Here is a 20100-nt window from a genome sequence, read left to right as displayed (position 1 = left end):
TAAAAAGCAAGTCATTCAGAACATGTGATCCTTTATCAATATTCTAAAGACAAATGAGTTGGCCAGTTACAGTAAGGTGTTTTCTGGGTGCCAGACATGCCATCTTACGCTGCATATATTCGATAGTGACACCTAGCAACCGGTGCTGCTGCCAAATTCCATTTGTCCTACATACGAAGCCAGTGTGTGCTTTCCTAGAAATCAGCTGTATCAGCGAATGTGTGCCGTTTTGCAAGCCCAACTGTACACAGTACAGGGAGAGTACCATGTGGAGCCCAAGTTCCTCTTTCCATCCCTCTCTTTCTCCATCTCTCTCCCGTCGCTCCATCCCTCTCTGTCTGCAGTGTGTAGGCACCACTCATTACAGTGGGTTATTTATGAGAGGGTTGAATAATTCATAGGCTAGTGTGTGGAGACTGGGGAGGGGAGGCTCAAGTCCTCAGAGGTGGAGGTGGTGAGGTGGGTCATTTACCACAACCTAGCTAATCTCTTTCAGTACCACCAGGGCATTCACACCTCTATATCAAAAGAGAGCGGAGCACATCAACAACACATACAGTACACATCTCCTATATTTCTCTTCCTCCTCTCAAACAACCTGTCTTTATTCAAGATGTGACATACAGACGCATAAAAACAGACAGCCAGACCCGAACATACATTATAGCAACAGAAACATAGCCTACTCAGACAGACATCCTCGCACTCAGCCAGGAAGATTCTCTCTCTCTCTCTCTCTCACACACACACACACACACACACACACACCTCACCATCTCTAGAGGTCAACAGAACTCTCTGGTCTAGGAGTGTGACTGGGTTTGGTCTAAGTTCAGACCAGGGTCCCCTAACTCCGCCTCCTCATGCAGTCAACTCTGACCCATCAGCTAGCCCTTCTGTCCCACGTGGCAGAGATACAGGTAAATCAGCACAGCTGTGGGAGGGAAAAAAGGAGATGGGATACAAATGATGAGCATTTAGCACACTGGTATATGCCATAACTACAAACAGCCAACATCAACCAAACAAGCAGATGTATGCTATCAATGGCAACCAAGTATACAGTGCATTCGGCAAGTACTCAGACGCCTTGACTTTTTCTAAATGTTGTTACGTTACAGCCTTATTCTAAAATGGATTAAATGGATTTTTCCCCCCTCATTAATCTACACACAATACCCCACACTGACAAACAAAAACAGATTTTTAGAAATGTCTGCAAATGAATCAAATCAAAAACTGAAATATTAAATTAAATGTTGAAAAAGGGAAGGGGTCTGGATACTTTCCGAATGCCTTGGTATTACTCCAAAAAGAAAGATAGTGAGTTATTTATTTGTTATTATGGGTAACAAAAATGTCATCATAGATATCTGATATTCTGACCATGACCTAATATCTAGAATACAAGCTATGCCCCTCTAATCATCAGAGCATTCCTTGTTTAACATTTTCAATTTAGATCCGCGATCACATTATGAGTGTCATTATCTCAACCTGAATGGAGAAGCTAGGTGATTTTATTAGGGATAATTAAAAGTAAGCCACACTGATTACTTTTTAAGCACTTCGAAAACCTCTGCACCAGCAGCAGAAGGTTAGCACAGCATGAGACAAAGGGAAAGAGACACAGAGGCTGACACAACCCTCTTTTAAAAAATGTAAGGTTATGTTCTGACTGAAGTTACGAGTGTAAAAAGTCATAGTAAATAGGCAGGCCGGCTGTTTTTACATCCATTGAGAATGACTATAGTTCCTCAATGTAGCCTACTTGAAAAATCTTTCCAGCTCTCTCCCTTCCCATAACCACTCAGCTGAAAGCGGGAGGGAAAAAACGTGTCATGCTCTGATCTGGTGGAAACATCATAAACAAGGCCTACCTGATTTGCGCAAGGCCTATCCTGTGCGCAAGTAGCCTACATCTGTGTCTGTCTGTCCGGAGTTCACTGGCAAGGAAAACTGAGGGCCCAGAATATTTTAGACAATGTTGTAAGTTTGCTAGCAAGAGCTTCAGGCCGGACCAAGTTAATAGTTGATACAATGTTTCAAGTTCCTTGCAGATGGGCCATGCATAGTCAATGTGATTTATAAGATATTTATTTTTATCAGGATATTTTCTACCTGTAGGCTGCATTGTTTTTATTTGTTGGCTTTATGTAGGCTATATTTACATGTATATTTATATTTACAAGAGAAGTTACTTTTAGGCTTCTATCATTTTCATTTAGATATAATTTTTGATTAACCACATGACATTGATTTTGAGGTAAAGACTATTTTAAATTAAATGAAACTGGCACTGAAACAAAAGTTATTTCAGTTTTTTATTTTTAATACATTTGCAACTACATTTGCAACCTGTTTTCGCTTTGTCATTATGGGGTATTTTTGTAAACATACATACATACATACATACATACATACATACATACATACATACATATATATATATATATACACACACACACATTTTAGAATAAGGCTGTAACTTAAAGTGCTGAAAATGTCAAGGGGTCTGAATACTTTCCAAAGGCACTGTATGTATTGGATAACTGCACAATCATTTGGGCTGGTGCTCATTAAATGTCTTTAATGTAGGGGTCAAAAAACGTATTTAAATCAGGCTCAGGTTACATCAGTTTTGAATTTTCGATCAAAGCTCTAATGAAATACAGACATAGGCCTATTTACATGCTTTATAACGCTTTTGAATGACACTTCCATTTTTTGCAGGAAACCCCGGGTTACCCAGGAGAAAAGTGATTCATTCTCGGGATGGAAAATGTGTAAAATACTGGGAAAATAAGCAACTCTAATTAAAATACGCTGCCTGTGGCAAGGTACTCCTCGTCAAACCACCATTACTACTCTCTCACGTTGTGACCTATGGCTGAATGACATTCAACGAGCAGCTCGTAAAGTGCCTTTTTCAGGCAACCACAGAAAAATATATAGCAGCTGCAGTAGAGTGCCCCTGCCCGGAGAGCTAGCATTGTCTCTTTCCCAGGTAAAGGACACATCATGTTCCCATGCATGAGTGAGCACTGAGCAGCTGCAATCACAGTCCCATCCTCTACACACGTCAGACAGAGCCACAGGGGCTCTGATGACAGTAATGGGGAGGCCAGAGAGTAAATGGCAGCACACTATGCAAGTAGGACAACCTAGACAAGGCAGATAGACTAACGTAGCTGAATCTGTGCTTATAAACACACAACTTTCATGCAGATAAAGTGAACACAATCTGCACAGCTTCCAAAAACCACAAACTAGTGGGGCTCTAGCCATGTAGGCTAGTAGACCTCCAGATAGCAGGCAATTCAGATCCACAATCAGTGATACTATCATACACCCCAGGTCCATTGGACTAGCAGCAGGCCGGCCTTGGGGGATATCACTACAACAAAACCTCTGGATTTTGTGCATGTGTCTCTAAGCCACTGATCACATTGGCCTACCACTGAACTGGTGCTGAGGTAAAAGACTCCTTAAACACGGTCACCATTACCCACCACATCTTCAACTAACTAGCCTGCAGCAACCAGCGACTACCCCAAGGGACCTAGCAAGTCCTTGGGGGAGCCGAAGAATAGCTAAATGTGTCTGAAAGAAGAGAGCCTCTTGATGCTTGCTCAAAACACAGTGAAATAAGAGAATGTGGTGCCTAGGGTTGCAAAGGGTTGGAAACTTTCTGGTAAATTTCCGGAATTTTTCCATGGGAAGATAAGCCCTGGAATTTGGGGGATTTTGATTAAATTCATTTTTAAAAAAGTTTGCTTATAACAGTGAACCTTTTTTGTGGGATACACAAGGCAATTCTAGGTCTTGTGTCATATTTTGGTTAAACTATTCCCAATTCAATGGAATTGCAACCCTCTGCATGCACAGTGCATTCTTCCATCACATGTGCAGTGAACTCTTCCATTACATGTACAGCTGATTCTCAAGATCTTGCACACTAATGAGATGCTATTGAGCCCACACTACTACACTGTCTGAGCCAAGGACTACATGCTTTCTGGTAAGATTTGATTACAATACTGGGTGGGGTGAATACATTTTACATGACATGCATGATTTTTTGTTAACTAGTAAATAGTAGCCTACAGCAAAGTGTGTTTAAATCATTTCTAACTTGTTAACAGAGGAGTGTTAAATCACCTGTTTCATTTGAAAACATTTATCTTACAAAGGAGTTGTTTAATCTAACTGCTTAACTATTTACCTGTACATGGAATTGTATTTGGGGTTTGTTTTACTCATTTTTTTCTAATCTTTACAGGAAAATGCAACGGGCACTATCTGATGTGTTGAGACATTTCACTGCAGCTAATGTAGAAGGAAAAGCTGTGTACATTTGCAAATATTGTGCCAAATCATATGTGAAGAATGCAACAAAGATGCAGAATCATCTGGCCAAGTGCATAAAGTTCCCTCAGCTCTCACAACAAGCAGCATCTGACAAAAGTCCCTCTACTTCTATTCGAGGTGAAAATTATGAATCTGACACCTTATCGATAGCAACAGCTCATGGTCCTCCTGGAATCAGAAGTTTTTTTGACTCAATGGAGGAACGTAGTCAGAGAAATGCTGATGAATGTCTTGCTCGAGCTGTGTATGCAACTGGTTCACCTCTGATGCTCACAGGCAATGTGTATTGGAAGAGATTTCTGAATGTTCTTCGCCCAGCATACACCCCTCCAACCAGACATGCTTTATCTACTAATTTGCTGGATGCAGAGTTCAGGAGAGTTCAAGTGAAGGTCAAGCAAATCGTAGAGAAAGCAGACTATTGCAATCATCTCTGATGGGAAGTTGAATGTTCGTGGGCAAGGAATAATTAACTACATCATCTCCACCCCTCAACCAGTATTCTACAAGAGCACAGACACACCAGTCTCTACATCGCCGATGAGCTGAAGGCAGTCATCAATGACCTTGGACCACAGAAGGTATTTGCACTGGTGACAGACAATGCTGCGAACATGAAGGCTGCTTGGTCTAAAGTGGAGGAGTCCTACCCTCACATCACACCCATTGGCTGTGCTGCTTATGCATTGAATTCTATCCTCAAGGACATCATGGCACTGAAAACAATGGATACACTCTATAAGAGAGCCAAGGAAATGGTTAGGTATGTGAAGGGTCATCAAGTTATTGCAGCAATCTACCTCACCAAGCAAAGTGAGAAAAATAAGAGCACCACATTGAAGCTGCCCAGCAACACCCATTGGGGTGGTGTTGTCATCATGTTTGACAGTCTCCTGGAAGGGAAGGAGTCTCTCCAAGAAATGGCCATATCACAGTCTGCCAATATGGACAGCCCCATCAAGAGGATCCTCCTGGATGATGTATTTTGGGAGAGAGTGGTGAGCAGCCTGAAACTCCTGAAACCTATAGCAGTAGCCATTGCACGGATTTAGGGGGACAATGCCATCCTGTCCGATGTTCAGACTTTGCTTGAAGACGTAAGAGAAGAAATCCGTACTGCCCTGCCCACTTAACTGTTGCTGCAAGCAGAGGAAACTGCAGTTCTGAAATATCAAAAAGTGTGAAGACTACTGCCTGAAGCCCATACACGCCGTAGTGTACATGTTGGACCCCAAGTATGCTGGCAAGAGCATCCTGTCTGGTGCCGAGATCAACAAGGCCTATGGTGTCATCACTACCATGTCTCGCCACCTTGGACTGAATGAGGGCAAGGTTCTTGGCAGTCTGGCAAAGGTCACTTCCAAGCAAGGGCTTTGGGATGGGGATGCAATATGGCAGTCGTGCCAACATATCTCATCAGCCACCTGGTGGAAGGGACTTTGTGGATCTGAGGCTCTTTCCACTTTTGCCTCCATCATCCTCCAAATCCCACCAACATCAGCTGCCTCAAAGTGCAACTGGTCTCTTTTAGGCACACACACACACACACACACATCAAAGCACGCAACAGGCTGACCAACACAAGGGTTGAGAAATTGGTGGCCATCCGGGCAAATTTGAGGCTTTTTGAGCCTGACAACGAGCCATCCTCAACAAGGTCAGAAAGTGACAGTGAAGATGAGGGCTCAGAGTCTGATGTTCAAGAGGTAGATATTGAGGAGGTCCAGGGAGAAGACATGGAGGCCTGAGAGGAAGACCACCAAAGCTTTAGTTTCTAGACTATCATTTTACAGATGTATGTTGAAAACGTTTTTTGGGAGACGCGATGGATCATTCAAAATTCCCCTTATTTAGTTGTTCAGTGAAATCATCCCATGTGAAGTATCAACTCATTTAATGAAAGTTCAATTCATAACTACATTTTACATATCTATTGGCAGGATTTAATAATTTGCAATTATGTATACTTATGATAAGGTAAAAGGTTTATGTTTCTGTCTCTATATGATATGGTAAACATATCCAATGCAAAAAACATCTACATATAAATGGTATTAATTTGCATATACAGTGGGGCAAAAAAGTATTTAGTCAGCCACCAATTGTGCAAGTTCTCCCACTTAAAAAGATGAGTGTAAAAAAAGTGTACCTATGAATTTTCATCATAGGTACACTTCAACTATGACAGACAAAATGAGAAAAAAAAATCCTGAAAATCACATTGTAGGATTTTTAATGAATTTATTTGCAAATTATGGTGGAAAATAAGTATTTGGTCAATACCAAAAGTTTCTCAATACTTTGTTATATACCCTTTGTTGGCAATGACAGAGGTCAAACGTTTTCTGTAAGTCTTCACAAGGTTTTCACACACTGTTGCTGGTATTTTGGCCCATTCCTCCATGCAGATCTCCTCTAGAGCAGTGATGTTTTGGGGCTGTTGCTGGGCAACACGGGCTTTCAACTCCCTCCAAAGATTTTCTATGGGGTTGAGATCTGGAGACTGGCTAGGCCACTCCAGGACCTTGAAATGCTTCTTACGAAGCCACTCCTTCGTTGCCTGGGCGGTGTGTTTGGGATCATTGTCATGCTGAAAGACCCAGCCACGTTTCATCTTCAATGCCCTTGCTGATGGAAGGAGGTTTTCACTCAAAATCTCACGATACATGGCCCCATTCATTCTGTCCTTTACACGGATCAGTCGTCCTGGTCCCTTTGCAGAAAAATAGCCCCAAAGCATGATGTTTCCACCCCCATGCTTCACAGTAGGTACGGTGTTCTTTGGATGCAACTCAGCATTCTTTGTCCTCCAAACACGACGAGTTGAGTTTTTACCATAAAGTTCTATTTTGGTTTCATCTGACCATATGACATTCTCCCAATCTTCTTCTGGATCATCCAAATGCTCTCTAGCAAACTTCAGACGGGCTTGGACACGTCTGGCACTGCAGGATTTGAGTCCCTGGCGGCGTAGTGTGTTACTGATGGTAGGCTTTGTTACTTTGGTCCCAGCTCTCTGCAGGTCATTCACTTGGTCCCCCCGTGTGGTTCTGGGATTTTTGCTTGTGATCTTTTTGACCCCACGGGGTGAGATCTTGCGTGGAGCCCCAGATCGAGGGAGATTATCAGTGGTCTTGTATGTCTTCCATTTCCTAATAATTGCTCCCACAGTTGATTTCTTCAAACCAAGCTGCTTACCTATTGCAGATTCAGTTTTCCCAGCCTGGTGCAGGTCTACAATTTTGTTTCTGGTGTCCTTTGACAGCTCTTTGGTCTTGGCCATAGTGGAGTTTGGAGTGTGACTGTTTGAGGTTGTGGACAGGTGTCTTTTATACTGATAACAAGTTCAAACAGGTGCCATTAATACAGGTAACGAGTGGAGGACAGAGGAGCCTCTTAAAGAAGAAGTTACAGGTCTGTGAGAGCCAGAAATCTTGCTTGTTTGTAGGTGACCAAATACTTAGTTTCCACCATAATTTGCAAATAATTTCATTAAAAATCCTACAATGTGATTTTCTGGATTTTTTTTTCTCATTTTGTCTGTCATAGTTGAAGTGTACCTATGATAAAAAGATGAGAGAGGCCTGTAATTTTCAAGTGGGAGAACTTGCACAATTGGTGGCTGACTAAATACTTTTTTGCCCCACTGTATTTCTGTTAATTCCCATATATTCCCGTTAATTCCCACGGAAAGTTTCCACCTCTGAATATTCCCCAAAATGTGGAACCCTAGTGGTGCCTGTTCAAAAACACAGGCATGAATATTTCAGTCCCGGTAAAACAGTCAATAAAAAAAAGCCTCTGGCTCTGATGGTCTATTTCAGTCAGGCTGAAAACTGTAAGAGGCTGACTTCAATGAGCCATACAGTTGAGTGCTGAAGAATATAGAGTAGCAAAGAAAATAAAAGTGTAGATAGCTGGTATTCATCTCAGGAGGTAGGCCTGTTTATGCCCACACCTCCTCCAAACCTAGCCTACTGTGACACTAACAACAACAATAGAGGTGCAATTCCACGGTAACGGGATTGCGCTGAAAATGTATGCCAAACAAAAACCATCGATTTCAAAGTTTAACAAACCAAATACTATGCACAGGGACTACTTTGAACAATTTACCCAGAACATTTTACAAAAACACTTTTACTGGAAGAACTGTGCAGATGCAGTTTGGTAAAATCTCCCTCAGTTTCTTGTGTCCATGTTTTCCAAAAACTCTTAAACATCCACTCTGAATTAAGATTCAAGGATGTCTGCAGAAAGAATGGGGAGTCAGCTATGACATGACACATGGACATTGAACAAATCTCTTTTTGCTATTTAAGTGCAGTGAGTGAAGTGGATTTACACCTGGTAATGAAATTGAAGTAACAGAATTTCATCATGGGTCCCTGAACTGTACTACACAGAAATGCAGAATTATGGATATGAATGTCATTCTCTTCATAGCAATGTATCCTAAATAGGTACACAAAAGGCATAGATACACAATATCCTCCTTTGCATATTTTTCTACACACTGGCTATTATTTTAATGAGCTCTGACCCCAAACAAGACCAAATTTGGTTGGTTCGGACCAAATCTGAACGAATCATAGACGTTTGGACATCAAAGTACAGCACAGTAGAGCTCAGTATAGTACAGCACAATACATTAGAGTTCAGTACAGTAAAGTTCAGTAGAACCGTACTCAACTCTAGTGTGCTCTACTGTGTACTGTACTAACCTCTACAACTGCACTTTTCTTTCTTTTCTACCATAGAGAATCAGACAAAATATTGCCTACACTCTGCCTATTGGCTTCTTTGCATATTCAAGCCTGTCTCCAAATACAACACTACCCTTTAAGGCTCTCCTGTTGGATGGTTGGCCACTCTTGGTAGTGTATAAAACATTACAATTACAACCAAATACTTATGTCATTAAATAGTTTGACATTTACGGTGTCCAGTCATCCCTGGGAAAATAAAAAAATGATGTATATGGTTCAAAATAGACTCTTGGGACAGTTTTGGGACTACAGATCCAAAATTCATAAAGCCTTATTAAAAAAGCAATAAGGCTGATGCATCAGATCAGACTGTTTAGCTTAAATGAAAATGTTGATAGTTGTATTTGTTCATATTTTAAGCTCAACGATGCGCACATGGCTGTAGGCTATGCGCAAATGTTCCGAAATGCAATTAGCGGGAAAACATTGCTCTCAAAAGTGTTTTTGAGAGCATGTGACAGATGAAAATATCTGTTAAAAATGTAAAAGGGAGATCTAAAGATGCATCAACTAGCATGGATTATTAATATGACTAGGATTATGCCTTTGGCTGCTGGACAATGAAAGAAAGTTGATTTAAAAACCAATAGCAATTGAGAAAAATGCTGGTTTCAATGTCGTATTAAGTGTTTATAAAATAATTCCCTCAACATTTCTATGGTTGTATTTTGGCTAGTCTAGGCTACTTTGAAACAAGACGCAAAGTTAAATAGTTAAAAAATGCTGACCGCCTCCGCTCAGATTCAAGTTAGGTGATTCAATTCTGATCGGAGTAATTGTTTGATAACGTGATATTAAATTATTTTTTTTACTTGTCCATTCAGACAGGCTAAGGACCCTGGGACTAAACACCTCTGTACCGGTACCCCCTGTATATAGCCTCGCTATTGTTATTTTACTGCTGCTCTTTAATTATTTGTTACTTATCTATTTTTTACTTAACACTTATTTTTCTTAACTGCATAGTTGGTTAAGGGCCCTCTTTGCGCACAGATCCCTTTGACGGGATCATTTTCGTAAACATCCGCTGAATTGCAGAGCGACAAATTCAAAAATAATTACTAAAAATATTTAATTTCATGAAATCACAAGTGCAATATACCAAAACACAGTTTAGCTTGTTGTTAATCCACCTGTCGTGTCAGAGCAATCCAAGCGTTTGTGAGTTTATCGATCACTAGACAAAACATTACGAACAGCTAGCAGCAATGTAGATTGTTCACGAAAGTCAGAAAAGCAATACAATTAATCGCTTACCTTTGATTACATTTACATTTACATTTAAGTCATTTAGCAGACGCTCTTATCCAGAGCGACTTACAAATTGGTGCATTCACCTTATGATATCCAGTGGAACAACTACTTTACAATAGTGCATCTAAATCTTTTAAGGGGGGGGGGGGGGGTTTAGAAGGATTACTTTATCCTATCCTAGGTATTCCTTAAAGAGGTGGGGTTTCAGGTGTCTCCGGAAGGTGGTGATTGACTCCGCTGACCTGGCGTCGTGAGGGAGTTTGTTCCACCATTGGGGTGCCAGAGCAGCGAACAGTTTTGACTGGGCTGAGCGGGAACTGTACTTCCTCAGAGGTATGGAGGCGAGCAGGCCAGAGGTGGATGAACGCTGGACGCTGGATGAACGCTTTGATGATCTTCGGATGTTTGCACTCACGAGACTCCCAGTTACACAATAAATGTTCCTTTTGTTCGATAAATATTATTTTATATCCAAAAACCTCCATTTAGTTGGCGCGTTATGTTCAGAAATCCACATGCTCGAGCGGTCATGAAGGGCAGACAGAAATTCCAAATAGTATCCGTAAAGTTTGTAGAAACATGTCAAACGTTTTTTATAATCAATCCTCAGGTTGTTTTTAACATAAATAATAGATAATATTTCAACCGGACGGTAAACTATTCAATACAAGGGATAAAGAAAATGCCGAGGTGCCACTTTCGCGCGCAGGAACTAATCAAAAGACATCTGGCAGTCCACTGACGCGATATGATAAATCTCACTAATTTTTCAGAATAAAAGCTTGAAACTATGTCTAAAGACTGTTCACAACCTGTGGAATCCATTGGAAAAGGAATCTGGTTGATATCCCTTTAAATGGAGGAAAGGCAGGCAATGGAACAAGGATTTTTCAAAATAAGAGGCACTTCCGGGTTGGATTTCCTCAGGTTTTCACCTGCAAAATCAGTTCTGTTATACTCACAGACAATATTGTGACAGTTTTGGAAACTTTAGAGTGTTGTCTATCCTAATCTGTCAATTATATGCATATTCTAGCATCTGGGCCTGAGGAATAGGCAGCTTACATTGGGAATGTTATTTTTCCAAACATAAAAATACTGCCCTCTAGCTTCAAGAGGTTAACACAGGTGTGCGTGTTGGCGAGGACAAGGCTGGAGATCACTCTGTCATGCTGATTGAGTTCAAATAACAGACTGGAAGCTTCAAAAGGAGGGTGGTGCTTGGAATCATTGTTCTTCCTCTGTCAACCATGGTTACCTGCAAGGAAACATGCCATCATCATTGCTTTGCACAAAAAGGGCTTGACAGACAAGGATATTGCTGCCAGTAAGATTGCACCTAAATCAACCATTTATCGGATCATCAAGAACTTCAAGGAGAGCGGTTCAATTGTTGTGAAGAAGGCTTCAGGGCAACCAAGAAAGTCCAGCAAGAGCCAGGACCATCTTCTAAAGTTGATTCAGCTGCGGGATCGGGGCACCACCAGTACAGAGCTTGCTCAGGAATGGCAGCAGGCAGGTGTGAGTGTATCTGCACATACAGGGTGGCAAAGACTTTTGGAGGATGGCCTGGTGTCAAGAAGGGCAGCAAATAAGCCACTTCTCTCCAGGAAAAACATCAGGGACAGACTGATATTCTGCAAAAGGTACAGGGATTGGACTGCTGAGGACTGGGGTAAAGTAATTTTCTCTGATGAATCCCCTTTCCGATTGTTTGGGGCATCCGGAAAAAAGCTTTTCTGGAGAAGACAAGGTGAGCGCTACCATCAGTCCTGTGTCATGCCAACAGTAAAGCATCCTGAGACCATTCATATGTGGGGTTGCTTCTCAGCCAAGGGAGTGGGCTCACTCACAATTTTGCCTAAGAACACATCCATGAATAAAGAATGGTACCAACACATCCTCCGAGAGCAACTTCTCCCAACCATCCAGGAACATTTTGTGGATGAACAATGCCTTTTCCAGCATGATGGAGCACCTTGCAATAAGGCAAAAGTGATAACTCGGTGGCTCGGGGAACAAAACATCGATATTTTGGGTCCATGGCAGGAAACTCACCAGACCTTAATCCCATTGACAACTTGTGGTCAATCCTCAAGAGGCGGGTGGACAAACAAAAACCCACAAATTCTGACAAACTCCAAGCATTGATTATGCAAGAATGGGCTGCCATCAGTCAGGATGTGGCCCAGAAGTTAATTGACAGCATGCCAGGGCGGATTGCAGAGGTCTTGAAAAAGAAGGGTCAACACTGCAAATATTGACACTTTGCATCAACTTCATGTAATTGTCAATAAAAGCCTGAGACACTTATGAAATGCTTGTAATTATACTTCAGTATTCCACATCTGACAAAAATATCTAAAGACACTGAAGCAGCAAACTTTGTGGAAATTAATATTTGTGTCATTCTCAAAACTTTTGGCAAGAAGCGGTAGATATGTTCTGTGTGTACTATTTCTACGCTTACAGTTCTGAAGTTTTGTTTGTGCGTCTAACTTTCGGTTTTGTACATCAGCTTCAAAAACAGCTGGTTATGGAAACAATATTTCCCAGACGTTTCGATGGCACAATGATTCTCTACACAATGACTTACTGTTTTGTCAAATAAACTGAAATTAGGCGAAAAATTACAATTTTAGCAAGGAGGAAATGGCGGAGCAATTTCTGCATAGTGCATCTTTAAATCTATATTCTTCTTGCCCAACTATGTGTTTTACTTGTCCCGGACAAGAGGACAAGCATTAATGTCGAGCCCTGCCATTGTAGCCAATTCAATTGCAGAAATTACGTTACAGATTTTTGGGAAATTACGTTTCGATTTGGTAACGGAATTTCTAGTTTAAGTCGCTTACTAATTCATAAACAAAATTGATATCAGTAAAAACATTAACTAATTGATAGGTCTAACTTTACTTATCACTTCATTATCCTCATGCGGGAGAGAAATGTGAAATATCTTAAAGATATGTGAGTTTCTGGTAACAGGCACAAGCCAATGTTTCTTAAACTTAGAAGACAAATAATTTATCCAAAACTAAATATAAGTGTTAATATTAGTTGGCAGGGGTCTTTACTTCAGAGTTTTGATGTGTTTCTACTACCTTAAGACTTTCTCCTGGTAGATGTTTTCCAAGTCCCCTTTTCCATCTGTTGAGCAGAAATCAAAGCCTTTGCTTATTTCTCATTTTTAGTACGTAAAATGGTTGGAAAATATACATATAGACTCTTAGCTATCATTTGATATGCTCCTATGGGCTTCAAGTTGGTGCTCATGGGTCCTTTAATATGGAAATGACCAGAGGCAAATTGATTTATGGCCTTTATATGGAACTCATTTGGGAATTTGGTAAACAATGTGGCTACTGGCTATTAGCCTACTGTACAACCTAAGCATGATAAATGCATTGGAAACCTCTTACAGGGGCAGCAAAAATAATCTGCCCACCCACGCTCAAATTAATTTCATAACACATCAAATGGTTGAGGAAGAAAGAAGCCCAGAGGACATTCTGCAGTCTCTCGGGGTAAAGCGCTTTTATTTCAGACATGGCTAAATGTAGAAGCCTCTGGATTTGTTTCTTTCATCATCAGTGTTCTAAAGTAACCTATTCCACAGTACTGCGACACAATATGCACTTGATTCAGACAGTCCTCCTCCCTGGTGTGGCATAGAAAAGAGGGATTGAAATTGAGTTGAAACGAGAGGAGCGAGATGGATATGTGGGCTGATGGGAACGGGCAGGGTAATACTCAGCTGCTCATGTTTCACATCTTTACTTCGACATCTGTTCTCAGTTGCTGCTGTCATTGGTGTTGTGCAGTTTCTTCAAATCACTGATGAGACAATCCATTGACTGCACCATCTTCAGCATATGGCCTAAATAATATGGTGTCGTGACGGTCATATTTCTATAAGATCACATCTAGACCTGTGATTAACATTTTATGGGATACTGTGTTAGATATGACAGATTCAGACACCCAAGAATAAGCCATGTTAAGACTCTTCGAAGATTTTGTGTGTGTGTGTGTAGTGTGTGGGTGCGTGTAAGACATTATACAAAACAGCAATAATATCCTCAGACATCTTACTCATCAAGTCTGAGAGGGAGAGAACATCTCAACTATTATGGCTTGATTGGATTTACTCAGTGCCAAAAACGTGAGCTACGGCAGACATGGTTTCAGCTATAACACTTATGAAGCGACTGAATTCCAAAACAACCCTCTGAGCAGAGGAGTCTTGGTCATGGAAAACCGGAACATGTTGATAGGGAATGAATGCTTTCAAAATTCAAGGACTAGACCTACTTTTAACCATTTTCACAGAATATTTTACAAAAACACATTTACTTGAACAGTGCAGATTTCTGTGGAAATTGTTAAAAGTAGTCATTGTGCAGAGTGGTATGGTTTGTTTAACTTTGCAATAATTGTTTTTTGTTTGACATAAATTGTTAAGCGATAAATCTGAGCGTCAATTGCCCTTACACAAGAGGCATTTGTAACACTGATTACAAAACAAAATGTCATACACAGCTGATCCTCATTTAAAATCTGTGCTGCCGATGCCCATCAACACTATATCTAGTCCTGGCTGGGGCCATGGCGCCTTGGGAAATTAGGCTCCTGTTAACGTTTCCAATAGCATTCCATAGGCAGAGACCAGTACCTGCTAGTCTTTGCAATCTGCTGCTTACTCTGCTGTATTGAGTACAGCACACCAAACCAGTCAACCGGAAACAGCAACACAATGAGGATGTTTTTCAGCTGTTGAGTGTCGAACCAGGAGAGAGATTATGCAAAGCACTTAAAAAAGCCTTTATTTTCCTTTGTCTGCCTTATTTTATTTTCTGACATTCACACCTGTTAAATTAGCTAGTTAGAGAAAGAAGATTCCCCATTTAAATTGATGTCATCGTTCTCTGTATTTTGATATTAAAAATGACATTAAATTGTAAGGACCCGTAATTGAATACCAAAATACTTGCGTTGACAATGTAAATTGTAACTCTTCTTTCACAAGAGTACTGATACATTAAACAAGCTAAAGTGAATATTAACTATGCAAAAGCTCGAACCAACGTCAAAGTACATGTCGTCCTCTGTTTTTCCATTTGTTTTGTGACAATCTGGGACTCTTAAATTGTGACAACATTAACTAGTTGGGTAGCTATAACGTTAATTACAGTAGCTAACTCAATGGCATGTCTTCCCAGACATTAGATAGATTGATATAACTAGCTAGCTAGCGAAATGTCACTAGAAAATAAAACAATATATATTTTTACTGATACTGATGATACTTGATAATTTCCCTCAACGTGTTATCAGAAAATGTTCAGAGATTTGCAGCTGTGAGAAGTTTCTAGCCCCACCGCTGACCAACAGTGCAGCAGGCTAGTATGTATGCATCCTTTCTTGCGCTATCTTGAGCAATTGTCATTGAGGAAATACTTACAGAGTTGCAGTACTTGAACCAAGGTATCCCAAATATGTCAAGGGTATAATTTCACTGGTAGGACTTCGTGTTTGCGCAAACAACTCCGTTTTCCTCTCGGTTTGGGACAACGTGGACTCAGCACCCACCAGCACTCGCTTATGTTTTGATCACAACTGTTAGGGCACGCACAGTGGTAGCAATGTGGGGGCTCGATTAATCTCGCCCGGACGCCCGTGTAGACATGTTTGCACCGGCTGAAAATGATTGCATTCGATTTGGAACCGAGCTGCCTCCAGAGTGTGAGACAGGTGCCGCGCTCTGTCTGACCGCGAAGTTGGCTCAAACAAAACGGTTCTAAGCTGACATATGTCATTGTTTTAAGATGGTCATACTATGGATCATTTAGCTATTTGGTTTTGAATGCAGGACCCCTTTAGGTATAATATATATATATTTGATAAAATATTGAATTTGGCCGTTACTACTGTAGCCCAGAGAAACGGACTGAATAACACATTAATAAATGGCAAAAAAGACAGGCAAAACATAAGTCATAAGAAACAAGGTTTTGAAGTGTTTGTCCTATATCTAGAAGATATAAGAAAGCTGCTCAGGAAATATATATTTATATTTTTACACATAGGCCCTACTGTATTTAACCCCTTTTTTCGGGTAGGCACAAAACAACCTTCATACTTCCATTCATTTTGTTAAACCGGTACTGGTTACCTTCAGACGAGTCCCGTAACACATGTGGGCAAAACGGAGAACACCATTGTATTCGTGAAAATCTCCCCTGAATGTAAGCCAGGGCGGCCCATGTTCTGAATGTAAACCAGGGCGGGATCAGCCAGATACGTGCTTTCACGTCAGAGTCTCCAATAACACCAGAAAAAGTTGCTAGATTTGTCGCTAGTCACTTTTTTGAAAATATGTCACTAGAGGGGTCTGAATACTTGCTAAATATAGAGACAAAGTCGCTAAATTGGCAACACGGGTCACATTAGTTTGTCGCCCAAATGGTTTGGATGCTACAAACATAAATTTAAGATATATGTCTCTAGCTTAAATTTACAGATTTTGATGGGGATTTTTATATTGTTACTTAGATTGACACAGTGGTGCGGCAATTGACTCTATGGGGTTTTAAGCACGTGTAGATATGCCGCATTCAGTGGTGATTTTAGCATGTGAATCTTGGTGGGGCAAAAAAAAAGTTACATGTGATGCATGCCAGCAAAGCAACCACACAACAAAACACTAAACAATACATGAATTGCAATATAACGGTGACAAAAGGTGCCCATAAACTGTTATGGCCTACATAAAGCTGTCCCAACAACATCCCAACATCACCACCTGGCTATCAGCAGAGCCTTGTCTGGCGGCAGCGAAACAGTTCATTCAGCCTCATTTACTGCCTTTTAAAACATATGGCTGACTTCCTTAAACAAATGTGGTTTCTAATGACAATTGAGATGTACAAACTATTGCATAAGGGGATGGCAAGCAGATAAGAGGCAATCCGTAATTTCGATTAAGACATTAATGAGCGAGCTAGGACGGACGTAACGTTAGTCAATATAACTATTTGTTTAGCACTTTTGAAATGTACAGCGACAGAATTCAGAACATGGGCCGTTCTTAAAGAGTTCTCCCAGTATACCAAGTCAAAACCGTAGGATAAATAAAGTAGGCATATAAGCAGAAAAAGAAAGCTCTTACAATATTCAATGATTACATTTCTCTAAAACAGGTTATAGGCTACATGTGCACAACCAAGTCAGAACAGTAGGCAAAATTAAGAGGTGTAAATAGATCAAATTATTAGGTTGAGGCACATGGGCTACTAACATCTTACTACACAACATACACGTAGTATTACTTTCTCAGCTACAGTATACATATCTCCCTGGCATATTACATAATTTATGCAGCAGCATACAAGACATTTTTGGACTCACCTTGTTGTGTTGTGCTCACTTGAACAGGAAGGTGATGCGGCGGTCCTTCGTTCGCAAATTTTGTCATCAAAGTCTGGCATTCTCTCGATTTATGGTGCTTACAAAACACATGGAGGCCGGATATACAATTCCGAGTTGGATCACCGTTCAAAACCTATTTTCCCTGTCGGAGCTCGTTTATTCCTGACTTCCCAGTTGTCTTGAACTCACTTAAGTCAAGTTTTCGTTGTTCGGAGTTAACAGTTGTTTTGAGCGCGGCACAAATCACGCTTCATTGACAGCATGGCCAATGTTGAATGTTTATCATTTTAAACTTGGAAAATAGCCACTTAATCCCAGATTTGAGACCACACAACCACTGTCACTGATTTCTAAACCACTCGTTGAATTTGCGATTTCCAACTTGTTGTATAATGTTTATGTCCAATGGCCGATGAGCACTGATAGGTTTTATCTATAAATTCTCTTCATTATTTCTCTTCATATGACAAGCATTGAAAAGGATCTGCCAGTAGATTGTTGACTTGATTCATGATGATGACTGCTAGCTAAGATTATGAAAGTATGATGTTGACAACTGTTAACTCCGGGTTAGCGCCCCCCCTTGGGTTGTGCAGTGGGGGAGATCTTCATGGGCTATACTCGGCCTTGTCTCAGGATGGTAAGTTGGTGGTTGAAGGCATCCCTCTAGTGTTGTGGGGGCTGTGCTTTGGCAAAGTGGGTGGGGTTATATCCTGCCTGTTTGGCCCTGTCCGGGGGTATCGTCGGACGGGGCCACAGTGTCTCCCGACCCCTCCTGTCTCAGCCTCCAGTATTTATGCTGCAATAGTTTATGTGTCGGGGGGCTAGGGTCAGTCTGTTATTTCTGGAGTATTTCTCCTGTCTTATCCGGTGTCCTGTGCGAATTTAAGTATGCTCTCTCTAATTCTCTCTCTTTCTTGCTCTCCTTCTTTCTTTCTCTCTCTCGGAGGACCTGAGCCCTAGGACCATGCCTCAGGACTACCTGGCCTGATGACTCCTTGCTGTCCCCAGTCCACCTGGTCGTGCTGCTGCTCCAGTTTCAACTGTTCTGCCTGCGGCTATGGAACCCTGGCCTGTTCACCGGACGTGCTACCTGTCCCAGACCTGCTGTTTTCAACTTTCTAGAGACAGCAGGAGAGGTAGAGATACTCTGAATGATTGGCTATGAAAAGCCAACTGATATTTACTCCTGAGGTGCTGACCTGTTGCACCCTCTACAACCACTGTGATTATTATTATTTGACCCTGCTGGTCATCTATGAACATTTGAACATCTTGGCCATGTTCTGGTATAGTCTCCACTCGGCACAGCCAGAAGAGGACTGGCCACCCCTCAAAGCCTGGATCCTCTCTAGGTTTCTTCCTAGGTTCTGGCCTTTCTAGGGAGTTTTTCCTAGCCACCGTGCTTCTACACCTGCATTGCTTGCTGTTTGGGGTTTTAGCTGGGTTTCTGTACAGCACTTTGTGAAATCAGCTGATGTAAGAAGGGCTTTATAAATACATTTGATTGATTGATTGATTGACATGATCAGTCCAATCAAAGCTACTGTACATATAACGTGATTTGACATAATTTTAACTGTGTCCAATGACCTTGAGCCTTCTTGGATGGGCACTTCTAAAGTAACTCTATGGCAGCACTCAAAGGGCTAGAACTCGAGGTCTCCTTTTAGACTTTGCAGTGATGTAGTGTCCCCATGAGTGAGAGAACACTGAGCCATTCACGGCGCAACACTCCGTGTTTTCGGCTGGCTTGCCCCATCACCACAGAAAGCATTAAGTTAGCATGAAACACCTGCATTTTGGAGCTGCCTTACTTAAGAAAACAAAAAAGAGACAATGTTTGTATGCGGCTTTATTAACTCAATGATATATATTATTTTTACATTGTTTGCAAACTGAAATGTGACACATATTAATACCAAAATAACATGCAAAACAGGCAAGCCCTCGGAATTCCAACTCGGGAACTCTGTTCTCTTTCTAGAGCTACGACTTTCCGACCTGAAGATCACTAATGTCATGATTTTACCTTGTATTTTTCAGATTTCCCAGTTGTTTTGAAAGTGGCATAATAGAGCCCCACAGTGGAGGTGTCATAATACCCATAAAACCTAGCAGTCAAACAGGGAAATGATTCCAATCTTTTTTCCACCATTCATTTTTGCCATAGGGGATTTTAGAAACACTTAATATAAGGGGTGTGTTTCGTGTAGGGTAACCTTAGCATTTCATTTTGTGGGGTAAATACAGGTGATTATATAAATAAAGTAAT

At 41.1% G+C, this 20100-nt stretch overlaps 1 protein-coding gene across 1 annotated transcript in view; it reads right to left on the bottom strand.

Annotated features, from left to right (window-relative positions):
• The window catches only part of LOC120063566 (spermatid perinuclear RNA-binding protein-like), a 58973-nt gene that overhangs the window by 28312 nt on the left and 10561 nt on the right, over positions 1-20100 (bottom strand). The gene's annotated exons all lie outside the window — the stretch shown is intronic.

This window comes from Salvelinus namaycush, chromosome 18 (assembly GCF_016432855.1).
Source record: "Salvelinus namaycush isolate Seneca chromosome 18, SaNama_1.0, whole genome shotgun sequence".
NCBI lineage: Eukaryota > Metazoa > Chordata > Actinopteri > Salmoniformes > Salmonidae > Salvelinus > Salvelinus namaycush.
The sequence above is the reverse complement of the archived record's forward strand: the minus strand, read 5'-3'. Positions and strand labels throughout refer to the sequence as shown.